The 13,400-nt window shown below is 41.0% G+C and overlaps 1 non-coding gene across 1 annotated transcript; it reads right to left on the bottom strand.

Annotated features, from left to right (window-relative positions):
* Positions 1 to 12,713: 12,713 nt before the first annotated feature.
* TRNAL-UAA (transfer RNA leucine (anticodon UAA)) lies at positions 12,714 to 12,796 on the bottom strand. The gene has a single exon. It is a non-coding gene; the product is annotated as a tRNA-Leu (tRNA).
* Between the last annotated feature and the right edge of the window lie 604 nt (positions 12,797 to 13,400).

Raw genomic sequence — 13,400 nt, 5'->3', positions numbered from 1 at the left:
AGAAGGCTCTTGAAAGTCCCTTGGACTACAAGGAAATCAAACTAGTCACTCCTAAGGGAAATCAATCCTGAATATTCATTGAAAGGACTGATACTGAAGCTTCAATACTTTGGCCACCTGATGCTAAAAACTGACTCATTGGAAAAGACCGTGATGCTGGGGAAGACTGAAGGCAAGAGGAGAAGGGGACGATAGAGGATGAAATGGTTGGATGGCATCACCAACTCTATGGACATGAGTATGAGCAAGCTCCAGGAGTTAGTGATAGACAGGGAAGCCTGGTGTGCTGCCGTCCACTATCCATGGGGTCACAAAGAATCGGACATGACTGAGTGACTGAACTGAACTGTATACTTTTCCAGGGCTTCCCCAGTGGCTCAGCGGTAAAGAATCTGCCTACTCTGCAGGAGACTTGGGAGACAGAGGTTCAATCCCTAGGTGGAGAAGATCCCCTGGAGGAAGGCATGGCAACTCATTCTCGCCTGGAAAATACCCATGGACAGAGGAGCCTAACAGGCTACAGTCCATAAGGTCACGAAGAGTCAGACACAACGAGTCAGACACAACGAGTCAGACAGGATTGAAGGGACTTAGCATACATGCACATACTTTTCCCTGTTCTTTGTAATGCACTAATAAAATTAGGCATTCCACTGAAATCACTATGAAAGAGTTCTCCTGCATAATAATAGACTTCAATGCCAGTCCATAGTGTAAGAAGCACTTTTCCATACTTAAAAGCATTACATTATATATTATTTTGCATATGTTCCAGTGACAGGCATTTCTTATTTTTCTTATGTGAAATTAAAAAAAAATTTGTCAGGTTCCTCTTAAAATTGAAGCCAAACTGGGTGGGTCAGAATTGCTAGTGTTTAAAAAAATGTGAACAACATCCTTAATATAGCTATCTGTGACTAACCCAGTGGGTGTAACACCCAAAGGAAAACAATAAGTTCACTTATAATGAATTTGGAAACTTAGAGTTTAGAACTCTGTGCTATTTTTTAAGATACAAATTATTAAAGGCCTTATAGAAGTTTTTTTTAATAAAGAGAATGTTGATTATGGAATATTAACATGTAAAGACTTTTAAATGGAAAAATAAAGTTTAATGAACAAATCAGAAGACTGAAATCTAAGTCCTTCTTCCAAATATTCATGTCTTTAAAATCTGTGTCTTTTGTTGCAGTTTCTATGGCAAATATAATGTATCTCCTACAGCAGAATCAGGAGAAGGCAATGGCACTCAATTCCAGTACTCTTGCCTGGAAAATCCCATGGACAGAGGGACCTGGTGGGCTGCAGTCCATGGGGTCGCTAGGAGTCGGACATGACTGAGCGACTTCACTTTATTTTTTCACTTTCATGCATTGGAGAAGGAAATGGCAGCCCACTCCAGTGTTCTTGCCTGGAGAATCCCAGGCACGGGGGAGCCTGGTGGGCTGCGGTCTATGGGGTCACACAGAGTCGGACACAACTGAAGCGACTTAGCAGCAGCAGCAGCAGCAGCAGAATCAATTCCATGAAGAACTTTTACCATTTTAATAAATCTGGTCTCATACTGAATTTTGTAAACGTACCTTACAAAATAGGCACATTTTATAAGAATCACAAAGTATCAGTCAGTCAGTCAGTTCAGTCATTCAGTCATGTCTGACTCTTTGTCACGCCATGAACTGCAGCATGCCAGGCTTCCCTGTTCATCACCAACTCCTGGAGCTTACTCAAACTCCTCTCCATTGAGTCAGTGATGCCATTCAACCATCTTATCCTCTGTTGTCCCCTTCTCATCCTGCCTTCAATCTTTCCCAGCTTCAGGGTTTTTTCCAGTGAGTCAGTTCTTCGCATCAAGTGGCCAAGGTATTGGAGCTTCAGCTTCAGCATCAGTCCTTCCAATGAACATTCAGGACTGATCTCCTCTAGGAGTGACTGGTTTGATCTCCTTGCACTCCAAGGGACCTTCAAGAGTCTTCTCTAACACCACAGTTCAAAAGCATCAATTCTTCATTGCTCAGCTTTCTTTATAGTCCAACTCTCACATCCATACATGACTACTGGGAAAACCAAAGCTTCAACTATACAGACCTTTGTCACAAAGTATAACAATGGATTAATCTTTTGGTCATTCTACATGCCACTACTTTCTAAGAACTTTCTCAACACTGACTTAATTCTCACAACAAGCTGTTTGATAGGTACCTTTGTTATCACCCATTTTACTTGTGAGAAATCAAAGTCTTGGAAATGTTAAATAATTAGTCTGCAGTCACATGTGCTAAGTTCCTTTAGTTGTGTCTGATTCTTTGCGACACCATGGACTGCAGCCCACCAGGCTCCTCTGTCTGTGGGACTCTCCAGACAAGAATACTGGAGTGGTTGCCATGCCCTCCTCCAGGGGATCTTCTTGACCCAGAGATCGAGCTTGCATCTCCGAAAGTCACACAGCTATTAATAATAAAAAGGGGAGATGGGATTAAAACTTGGAATGGCCATGGCCAGGCCCTGCTGCCCACCAGCCAGCAGTCCAGGTCCAGTCCAGCCCACCAGCATGCCACAACAGTAGCCACAACCCTGACACAACAAGAAAGTGTATGTAGCCCATATTCAGGACATCCCTTGAGCTCCTGCTCTTGTGGCTAGGCAGGATTTTAACTCTGAGCCCCACAGAACATCTCCTTCAAGACCGGGAGAACTGATTTGCTTAATATAGAAAAACAAATACAAAAAATTAGGCAAAATAAGGAGACAAAAGAATATATTCCAATCAAAAGAACAAGACAAAAAACTCAGAGAAAAGAACTAAATGAAACAGGGATAAGCAAACTAACTGATTTTTCTTGCAATGGCGATGGCCAGGGATGACAGAGAATGAGATGGTTGGATGGCATCACCGACTTCATGGACATGATTTTGAGCAAGCTCTGGGAGTTGATGATAGCCAGGGAAGCCTGGCGTGCTGCAGTCTATGGGGTCGCAAACAGTTGGACATGACTGAATGACTAAACTGAAACTAACTAATAAATAATTCAAAGTAGTGGTCATAAAAATGATCACTGAACTCAGGATGGATGAACACAGTGAGAACTTCAACAAAGAGATAAAAACATAAGCAAGTTCAAAACAAAAGTTATAACTGAATTGAAAAATACATTAAAGAGGTTCACTAGCAGACCGGATAAGGCAGAAGAACAAATCATTGAGATGGAAGTCAAGAACTCAAGTCAAACAGAGCAGCAAAATTTAAAAAGAATTAAGAAAAGCAAATGTACTTTAATAGACCTTTGGGACAACAAGAAGAGCAACATTCACATTACAGACGGTGAAAAGATAAAGCTTTGGAAAGTATTCAAATTAAAGTTGTTACCAACTTAAACAAACAGGCCACTATAGTATGTTACATGTGAACCTCATAGTAACCACAAGTAAACAACCTATATAGCAAATAACTGAAAGAAAATGAGAAAGAAATCAAAACATAACACTAAAGGAAACCATCAAAACACAAGAGAAGAGAGAAGGAGAAGAAAGAACAGACAGGAAATACATAAACAGTCAGAAAACAACAAAATTAACAAATGTATCAATAAGACCTTTATGAAAATGGACCATATTTGACAATCAAAATATATAATGGCTGAATGGACTGAAAAAACCAAGACCCACTTATGTGCTGTGTATAACAGACTCATTTCAGAAGTGAGTAAGAGACTGAAAGTGAAGGAATGGAAAAATATATTCAAGTGTATGAAGATGCAAAGAAAGCCGAAGTAGTTATAACTCATATCAGACAAAATAAATTTTAAAATAGAGACTGTACTAAAAGATGAATAAGGGCATTACATCATAATAAACAGGCCAATCTAGCAAGGAGATATAATATTTATAACTGTACACGAACCCAACAGAGGAGCCCAATGTACATAAAGTAAATATTAATGGGCTTAAAGGGGGAAAATGAAAGCAGTGCAACAGTAGCACGGAACCTTAACACCCCACTTACATCAACGGAATGTTCAATTAGAAAATCAATACGGAAAGCTCAGAAATAAATTAAGTAGAGACCGAGAAAGCAACAGAAAAGATCAATGAAACTAAGAGGTGGTTCTTTGAAAAGACAAACAAAATCAACAAACCTTAAGCTAAACTCACCAAGAAAATGAGAGAGGACTCAAATAAATAAAATCAGAAATGAAAAAGAAATTACAAACTGAAACAGAAGAAACACAAAGGATCATAAGAGACCGTTATGAACAAGTCTATGTCATCAAATTGAACAATCTAGAAGAGATGGATAAATTCCTAGAAATATACAATCTAATACTGAATTGTAAAGAAATAGGAAATCTGAACAGACCAATTACAAGTAAGCAGAATGAAACAGTAATAAAAAACTTGGATCTGATTACCCAGGCAAGGGAAACAAAAGCAAACATAAATAAATGGGACTATATCAAATTAAAATGTTTCTGCATAGCAAAGGAAACCAATACAATATTGTAAAGTAAAAAATAAAAATAAATCAATGAGAAAAAAAATGAAAAGGCAACCTACTGAATGGGAGAAAATACTTCCAAATCGTATATCTAATAAGAGTTTAATATCCAAAATATATAAAGAACTTGTATAGCTCAAAAGCAACAACAAACCCCAAACAACTTGATTTTAAAAAGGGGAAAGGATCTGAATAAACTTTTTTCTAAAGAAGACATAGGTACAAGAAAAGATGCTCAACATCACTAATTGTTAGGGAAATTAAAATCGAAATCAAATGAGAAATCACCTCACACCTGTTAGAATGGCTATTATAGAAAAGACCAGAAATAGCAAATCTTGGAGAGGATGTAGAGAAAAGGGAACCCTTGAACACTATTGGTGGAATTGTAAATTGCTGTGGACATAATAGAAAACAGCACGGAGTTATGTCAAAAAATTAAAAATAGAACTATTGTTGTTGTTGTTGTTCGGTCACCAAGTCTGACTCTTCACAACCCCATGGACTGCAGCACACCAGGCCTCCCTGTCCCTCACCGTCTCCTGGAGTTTGCCCTAACTTCATGTCCACTGAATCAGTGATGCCATCCAACCATCTCATCCTCTGTTACCCTTTTCTCCTCTGCCTTCAATCTTTCCCAGCATCAGGGCTTTTTTCAATGAGTCAGCTATTCACATCAGGTGGCCAAAGTTTTGGAGCTTCAGCATCAGTCCTTCCAAGGAGTATTCAGGGTTGATTTCCTTTAAGATTGACTGGTTGGATCTCCTTGCTTTCCAAGGGACTCTCAAGAGTCTTCTCCAGCACCACAGTTCAAAAGCATCAGTTCTTCAGGGCTCTGCCTTTAGTGTCTAGCTCTCGCATCTGTACATGACTACTGGAAGGACCATAGCCTTGACTATATGGATCTTTGTCGGCAAAGTGATGTCTTTGCCTTTTAACACACTGTCCAGGTTGTCATAGTTTTCCTGCCAAGAAGCAATTATCTTCTAATTTCATGGCTGCAGTCACCATCCGCAGATATTTGAGAGCCCAAGAAGAGGAAATTTGTCACTGCTTTCATCTTCTCCCCTTCTGTGTGCTATGAAGTGATGGGGCCGGATGCCATGATCTTAGTTCTTTAAATGTTTAAGCCATCTCTTTCACTCTCTTCCTTCACCCTCATCAAGAGGCTCTTTAGTTTCTCTTCGCTTTCTGCCATTAGAGAGGTATCATCTGCATATCTAAGGTTCTTGATATTTCTACCTGCAATTTTGATTCTAGCTTGTAACTCATTCAGTCCGGCAGTTCACATGATGTGCTCTGCTTATAAGTTAAATAAACAGGGTGATAATAAACAACCTTGTCATACTCCTTTGTCAATCCTGAACCAGTCAGTTATTCCATGCAGAGTTCTAACTGTTGCTTCTTGACCCTCATACAGGTTTCACAGTTCCACACTGGGTATTTATCCAAAGAACACAAAAACACTAATCAAAATGATGTATGCAACTGTATATTCATTGCAGCAATTTTTACAACAGCCAAAATATGGAAACAACCTAATTTTCCATGATGGATGGATAAAGAAGCTGTGGTATCCATATGTATATATACAATGGACTATTTTCAGCCATTTAAAAAAAGAACAAAATTCTACCCTTTTCAACAACATGGATGAACTTTGGAGATATTATGCTAAATGAAATGTCAGAAGAAAGACAAATACTGTATGATTTCACAGATATGTGGAATCAAAAAACAAACAAAATAAACAGACAAATTCACAGATGCAGAGATCAGCTTAGGGTTACCAGGGTGGAGGTGGGAAGGGGGATGGGTGAAATGAATAAGGAGGCCAACTGTGTGGCGATCAGTGGTAACTACACTTGTGGTGGAGATAACGTCATAGTGCACACATATGTCAAAGTATGATGGTATACACACCTGACACTAAATGCACCATCTTCCTCCTAATCACAGTTCTATGTTGCCACTTAGCACCTATGTTGCATATTTCACAAATACATGGATTCCTACATTTATTTATAAAGACGACTGTGGAATTGAGACAAACACGCAACACTCCTTTTTGTAATCCATCTTTCCGATGCTATGTTACAAGTTAACTTACTCAGTAACTGCTAGCCTCATTATTCTATAGTAATGAAGAAAAGGACTGAAAACACAATCTAAACCCAACAATACATCTGAGACTTGAATTGCACAGGTATATCGTATAGCTGATCCAGATAGAAATGATTTTTAAAACTCCCAGTATTTAAGTGCTTGTCTGTTTGGGCTTCTGAATCTTGATTCTCCTGAGTAGGGTCTACCCTAGATGAAGATGGAGAAGGAAGAAGGGTAAAAAGTGTGAGAATGTCTGACCGACTATACTAACTCTACTTTCTTACTTTCTGTATTCTTGATGTGCTGGCGTCTGGGGCCTTGCTGACCAGGGAGGGACGGCTTCTCCGAGGGTTAGGTAATTCCTAGAAATATCAGAAAACTCAGGGCAACCCCAACACTCCAGAGCCTGCTGAAATTATTTAAACTAGCCAATCCTCAGCCTGTTTACTCTGCCTTGCTCATTTCTTCCTGTAAAAACAGAAATAAAAGTTTTCCCAGGTGACTCAGTGGTAAAGAATCTACCTGCCAAGGAGACACGGGTTTAATTCCTGGGTTGAGAAGATCTCCTGGAGAAGGAAATGGCAACTCACTCCAGTATTCTTGCCTGGAGAATCCCATGGACATAGGGCTTGGCGGACTATAGTCCATGGGGTGGCAAAGAGTAGGACACTTAGCGACTAAACAACAACAACAAAATCACAATAAAAGTTCTTGCCCTTGCTTTCCCCTTGTTCCCTCTGCCTCCTGATCCTGACCCTGTGTGGTGTGCCATGGCTCTTGCTTCTAGGAATCTGTGAATATAAAAAATTCTTCTTCATGACAGTCATGTCCGTGTCTTAACATGCCTGATTGAAAAAAATCCTGGGGACATTTTAAAACACATATCCTAAGTGAAAATTAGTGTGTGCACAATAAATAGAATGAACTGTGAAATATACTCAGCGGACTTCAAGGCTGTTCGTTTATTTAACAAGCATTTATATAGTGCATACCACGTATAGAAGAGATACTCTGCTAAGCAGTTTCCATCTCACTTTAGTAAGGACCCAATGCAATCACTGCTTCTTTGCCAAGCACTGATAAGTGGTTCAGAAACATCAAAACCTATATGAATAGAAATGAAACCAAGTGGTTCACAAATGAACCAGGTGGCTCACGATGGCCCTCTCTTCAATAGTAAGGTGGATGCAAAGGACCTAGGATTATGTTTCTGATTCCTACATGGCATCTTCATAATTGGACACATTCATTAAAACTTTGGGCATTATCATTTACATCATTTGAACAATTAGCAAACAAAAGTTAGTCAATCCGTCGTGTCCGACTCTTTGTGACCCCATGGACTGTAGCCCACCAGGCTCCTCTGTCCATGGGATTTTCCAGGCAAGAATACTGGAGTGTTTCCTCCTCTTGGGGATCTTCCTGACATAGTGATTGAATCCATGTCTTCAGCATTGGCAGGTGGATTCTTTACCACTGAGCCCACCAGGGAAGCCCCATTTGTTCATGAAATAGCTGCAACTGTATTTAAAAGCAAAATGTAAAAGAAAGGGCATAATTAAGCTCTCCAGGGAAACCTTCTTGTTCAGGATTTCTCAAATGGGGTATGATTTCTGTAAAGCACATGACTAATCCAAATCTCTATTTTCCTTCAACTTCATAGTGAGTTTTGGAAGAAAAATATTATATTGGAAGAAACAAAGATGATGGATATGATGAGATAAAAGCCCTGTTCATACAATTAAAATAATAGCTCATGCGAGTGGTGTCAGTGATTTGAGATTCTCTTCAATGGCAGCTTTATCTTTAATAATAGAAAGAGAGAGAGAAAAAGTTCAATTTACTGGTTGGATTACACATAGCCTTAATGTACTCCTAAATACAGTAACTGTGGAGAAACTATCAGGATTTTACAGTAAAAGTATAGTAAATTCTGTCTGAGTAAAGCAGACAGAATTTAGCAAACATTTTTACCTCAGATGAACCAGTAGATGTCACTATTTAAATACATTGGCAACACTTCTCCTATGTTCTATGTAAAGTCCCATAGAAAAAGATCAATTTTTTAATAACTTAAAGTATGGCATCACCGACTCGATGGACATGATTTTAAGCAAGCTCCAGGAACTGGTGATGGAACAGAAAGCCTGGCGCGCTGCAGTCCATGGGGTCACAAAGAGTCAGACACGACTGAGCAACTGAACTGAAAATATGCTCATAAATCTACACTCATATTTACAGTTTGACTTAATGACTTAATTTCTTATCGTTAAAATAATCATTGGAACATCATCCTAAATTTAGGTGTAGTATACCTACAAATGATTCAAATTTAAATTCAAAATATTTTAAGAAATTTTAAAAATAGTCAAATATAACAGGTCTGCTTCTCAAGGAAAAGTAAAAATTCTGCTACATTTTAGGAGAGAGTTTCCATTTTTTAAGAACTAATGCTATCTTCTAGCTCTATCTACGTCATTTGGAGTGAAAGAAAACATTATTCTTTACATTTATTAAAGGAAATTGTGTCTAATCGTATCCACCACCTAAGCACAATTAGTCTATGTATATGATATTGTCTGTCAAAGGAGGATATGAATGTGAAAGTGTTTGGGAAAACTGCAAAGTGGTCTATACAGGCAAGGTAAGCTTCCTTCCTACTTGCACAGTGTGGGTTCTACTGTACTTTCCACAAAAGATTGCTCCAGAAAAGGGAAGTGAACGCAGTTACAAAACACCCACTTTTACGAGAAGAATATTACAGCCTCACAACCAGTTTGTGTGCGTAAAATATTATTTTCCTATTTGCAAATGAAGAAAGAAGGCTGATAACCTGAGAATGTTGGTACATTCTGTCTGACCCCAAAGCCTGGATTCTTCCTACCGAGTCACTTTGGGATATGTACTTCATAAACTGAATCATAGTCTTAGAGTTTGCCACACTAAATTGAAATTCACTTAGAGAATTCTTCTAACCTGAGGAAATCAATGATAGAACATTTCATAGAGAAGGATATAGTAAAGCAGAAAATTTCGTCTAAATTGCCATGTGAAGATTGCGATTAAATGGGCCAACTATATTGATCAATCACAGTGCCCTAGGATTCATCTAATAAATTTTCTTGTTTCCAGACCAGCAGATTTCAGACATCATTTCACTCCTTTTCGTGGCATCTCAGGGATCTGTCAGAATTTTAACAAGCACAAGAAAGAATACTAGCTGTCTTTTACCGTCTTTGCTATAGCACAGTAGCTGGTTACTACTGACTAGAACCTTGATATTCAACATACTTCTAAAGGAACAAAGTACAATTCTACACTACTCTGCCTGTTCTTGGAAGTTTTGTTCCATTTTTGCACGTGAACATATTAATAAAAACAAATCAGCAAGAACTCCTGGGTTCAGACTGGGAAGGCTTCAAGTCAATATTGTTTCTCTCCTTGCTCAGCTTTTAAGGAAGAAGAGAGGCATAGAACTCAGTCTAACTGGCTACTGACCGCATTAAACAATTTTTCCCTAAGAAATATTTTTTCTGCCAATTCAACAAGCCCCCTGTCCTGAGCATAAAGAGACCCATTGAGTTGGTACATTAAGAGTTTGCACATCAATAGACAAGAGATACTTTCAAATGCAACACTGATCAGGTTGCTTCTTGTTTCGGATCCTTCAGTGGACTTCAGGCACCATATTTAGTATGGTTTCAAGATGTTTTCCCCGACATGTACCCCTCTTCCTCCCTGCCCTTCTCTGCTGCTGCTGCTGCTGCTAAGTCGCTTCAGTCGTGTTCCTCTGGGCAACCCCATAGACGGAAGCCCACCAGGCTCCCCCGTCCCCGGGATTCTCCAGGCAAGAACACTGGAGTGGGTTGCCATTTCCTTCCCCAATGCAGGAAAGTGAAAAGTGAAAGTGAAGTCTCTCAGTCATGCCTGACTCGAAGCGACCCCATGGACGGCAGCCCACCAGGCTCCTCCGTCCATGGGATTTTCCAGGCAAGAGTACTGGAGTGGGGTGCCATTGCCTTCTCTGCTGCTACCCTATTCCTCTTCCTTCAGTTTTCATCTAAAGCTGACTCTCTGGGAAAGAGGGCTTTCAGCACTGCTCCTTTAGCATCTTGGGTATAGTTTATATTTTCTCATCATAAATGTAGTTTATTACAATCGGTCTCTCACTATCTAATCTCATTGAAGGAAAAGCTGGCTTATTTATCTGTACATCTGAAAAGTCCAAAGGTGACTGTTCATAGCCAGTTCTAGGTGCTGGCAGGATGCTTATGTCTAACCTGTTTAGACCCTCTTTCTTTTCTTCTTCCCTTCTTCTTGAACAATTCAATTCTAAATCCATTAGATGGGCCCAAAAAAGGTAGATGGTACACTGGGGCAGGGGACCAAGGGGCAATTTTGGGAATTACAAATATGGATAGAAAAACTAGAACAAAATGTATAGTGTTGTATCAGAATTAGAGTATTGGTATGAACTCCTAAATATAAATAGATATATAGATAAATACAGGTGTGTACACACACACACATATCTCCTTCTGTCCACTGAGAGGGCCTGGGAACAGTAACACATCAAAACCAAGGAGCACACCTACTACTGAGAGCTTGGTTTCTAATTACCATTGTCCACTAAAGGAAACCGAGGTTCTTTTCAAAATGTCTGATCCTGCATCGTCTGGATCAAGAGCAATACAAGGTAAGCATGGACCATCTTGGACTAGGACGTAAGGACGTGCTAAAAAATGCAGGCATGTCAAAAGTCAGTTTGAATAGACTCCCACTGGGGCCAAATCTGGGACACGTTCAGCATCAAAAGAAATAAAATAGATTGGAACCATTAATTAAAAATAGGACACCATGAATGCATACTTGCCCAACTTGTGATTCTATAATAATTGAATAAACAGAAAGTTTAATGAGTAATGAGATATTTACATAGCTTCAAAGCACTTCACATCAAAATATGCGTCAATCACAAAGGGTTAAGTATAGTCGGGGAAACTGGCAGAAAAGCCTAATCAAGTGAATTCAGATCAGTAACAGGACACACCAAAATCATGCCATCTAAGAGGCCACAAAGCAAACACACATCAATTCTGGGATAGCTCTGGGCTTTATAAGTATAACCTGAATCGAATCACGAGAAAACGTTAGACAAACCCAAATTGACAAAGAGATATTCTGCAAAATGACGAGCTTGTCATCTTCAGAAGTTTCAAGATCATGAAAGTCAGGAAACAGTGAAGAATTATTTCAGATTGCAGAAGCTTAAGGCAATGTGACCAGTAAATGCAACGTATTATTCAGAACAGGAGCCTTTTAAAGGACGACTGGTGATTAAATGGGGCCTGGGGATTAGATGGTAGTAAATTATCAACGTTAATTTACTGATTTTAATGGTTGTCCTGGAGCATCTATTTGGTATCTTACTCTCAAATGATTTTGTGGTGGGGGGGAAGTAATTTTCACTGTACTTGCAACTCCGCCCCTCTAGATTTTAGATTACTTTCACTTTTTAAAAGTATTTTAAAAACAACAAAGACAAAAAATTAAAAAACCTAGACAGTGTATTTTATTTTAAAATTCTTAGCCGATTACAGAGTGGAGTCCATTTTGTAGCTGTGATTCATATTGTATCCGCCTTCATGGATTTAACGAAAGAATTCTGGGCACACAATTAATTTTGGCGAGAAATTAGGAAACGGGAGAGAGGCATTCTTGACTTTTCTGCACTTTTCTAACTACGCTGCCTGCCGTGGTCACAGGCGGCCTTCCTGCCCAGCTAGCGAGGGAGGTGAGCCCCCCGGGGCGCGGCTGCCTCCCGAGTCCGGACCCCGCCTGGACCCCCGAAGCAGTTGAGCGCGTGCGACGCCCACCCCACCCGACCCCGCCGCCCCGACCCTGGGTCAGCGCCCGCGCCCCAGCCCCACGCCCGGCCCACTCGCTGGGTTGCCTCTGGCCTGTGGGAAGCCGAGCCGCGTGTTGTGGGACTTAATTAGGAGACAGAATTCTCTCAACTAGGAGACAGAATTCCTGAGTCTAAGTCGTAGAGTGCTTAGTGAAAATGTATATATATTTTAAAAAAATTTTTAGTATGAGAAAAAAACGTAACTACCAGGAGTGGGGTTCGAACCCACGCGGACATACGTCCATTGGATCTTAAGTCCAACGCCTTAACCACTCGGCCATCCTGGTGTCTCACTCGCTCACCCTACAAGGCGTACTACACCGTCTCCCTCTTCGCCTCCGCTCCTTTTTTTTTTTTTTTTTCCCCCAGCTGGAGCAGCAGCTGCCCGCCAGCCGGAGCCTGCTTTTTCTGCCGCCGCAACTCACTGTTGCTGTCGGCCGGCCGCTGCCGCCAAGGCAACTGCAGCCGAGCTCGGCGCGCTTTGGGCGGCGGCGGCGGGCCAGGCCGCTTGCTCAGGCGGGCTTCGGGCCCAGGCACTCTGCTTTCGGTTTCGAGGTGCGCGGGCGCGGGAAACAAACACGCCGGTGAACCTCTGGATTCTGCCGACCACGTTTGGGAGCGGCGCTGCGACGCCGCCCAGAGAGTGGCGGTTGGTTTGTTTTATACCAGGTAGGATAAACTTCAAGGAGTGAGTTGCACGGGCAGCAGCAGAGTTCGGGGACACCCTCCCCTCCCCGGCCCTGTCCCTGTGGGCTGCTTTTCTCCTCGACAGGTCACACGGGCAGGGAATGCTGTAGCAACGTGGGTCGACACAGAGCCGCCAAGTGCACGACGGGCCCGCCCGGCTGGCTGCGGACACGGCCTCCGTGCAGTGCGGGGACCTCGTCTCTC

The sequence above is a fragment of the Bos grunniens genome, chromosome 9 (assembly GCF_055505025.1).
Source record: "Bos grunniens cultivar Pamir isolate PY7600 chromosome 9, Bosgru_T2T1.0, whole genome shotgun sequence".
Taxonomy (NCBI): Eukaryota; Metazoa; Chordata; class Mammalia; order Artiodactyla; family Bovidae; genus Bos; species Bos grunniens.
The sequence above is the reverse complement of the archived record's forward strand: the minus strand, read 5'-3'. Positions and strand labels throughout refer to the sequence as shown.